The sequence below is a fragment of the Phyllostomus hastatus genome, unplaced genomic scaffold (genome assembly GCF_019186645.2).
Source record: "Phyllostomus hastatus isolate PE091 unplaced genomic scaffold, TTU_PhHast_1.1 phas_scaffold_78, whole genome shotgun sequence".
NCBI lineage: Eukaryota > Metazoa > Chordata > Mammalia > Chiroptera > Phyllostomidae > Phyllostomus > Phyllostomus hastatus.
In genome coordinates this window covers 103,960,633-103,961,905 of record NW_025334041.1, presented here as the reverse complement: position 1 = coordinate 103,961,905, position 1,273 = coordinate 103,960,633, and positions in this window count along the sequence as shown.

Below are 1,273 nucleotides of genomic sequence, written 5' to 3'. Positions count from 1 at the left end.
ACCACCATTACAATGGCCAGCAGACATAAAAACAAGACTGAGGTCTGAGGAGGCTGTGGTTCTCCAGAAGCTACCTTCTCTCAATCTTCCCTTCCTTCTTTCCTCAGCTTCCTTTCTACTACAGGGACTTCCTTCAGTTTGTCCATATGAGGGGACAACAGTGATTGTTCTGGAGAGAATGAAGTATCTCCCATTTCAGTTGAAGGGCATCGCGTATTTGTCTTGTGGTCTCTTACTCTGAATGCAGCCATGAGGCCCTTCAGGGCAGTGTAATGAAAAACATATGGAACTAACAGAAAACTCTGGACAAATCATATAAATACTGCGTTTTCATTTGTAGAACAAGGGTCTCAAACTTCCACTCGTACTTTTATATATCCTGATGCCTATACTTCTTCTGTATCTCTGTCATCCCCACAGCTTGACTTGTCTTATCGTCAGTAGGTAGCTTGTTCCATATCAGCTCACTTATACTCACAGCTTGACACATAGTGAATATCTAGTTAACATTCATTGTTCAGGAAGGAAATAAACCTCTATTAGCACCTCCTGTGCATCAGTCACAGTCCCGGTCTGTTTCATATACTTTTTCTTTTAACCCATTCAATACATTTGTGAGGTACTATCACTACTCTAGTTTTTGAAGATGTGGATATAGATATTAATTATTGGTATCATAAAACAGAGCCACTTGTTTTATATCTGACAGGTTATTTTTCTAAGTCTCAGTTTCCATATCTGTAAAGTGGGAATTTGTAAGAGTTAGGATAGGGTTGGCAGATCTAACAAACAAATCAGAAAGAATATCCCAAATGGAACATTCTTATATTAAAAAATTATTCTACTTTTCCCTTAAATTCAGATGTAATGGAGCACTCCTATAATTTTAGCTGGCAACACCATGTCAGCACTACCGTTATGCATGTAAAGGACTTAGCCCAGTCCCGAGCTGTTAGTGAGCACTCTGTAAATGCTATGCTTATTAAATTTTGGTTCTGATTCCAAAGTCTTTTTTTTTTTTACCACGAATACGCTGAGCTCAGTTTCCACACAAAATTTCAGTCAACAAGGGTGATGATTAAGTTTATATTAATGCTTTATCGTTTCTATAGCGCTTTCAAAAAGCCTAGCCATTGGCGGAAAGCTCTTGGGGAAACCTACAGAAGTTAAAGTTGTTGGGGGTTGTCGTTGCAGTCGACACCGCGGTCCGACGGGCTGGGACGGCCACCCCCCTCGCCCCGCCCTCACGACTCCTCCGCCAGTCAGCGGCTGC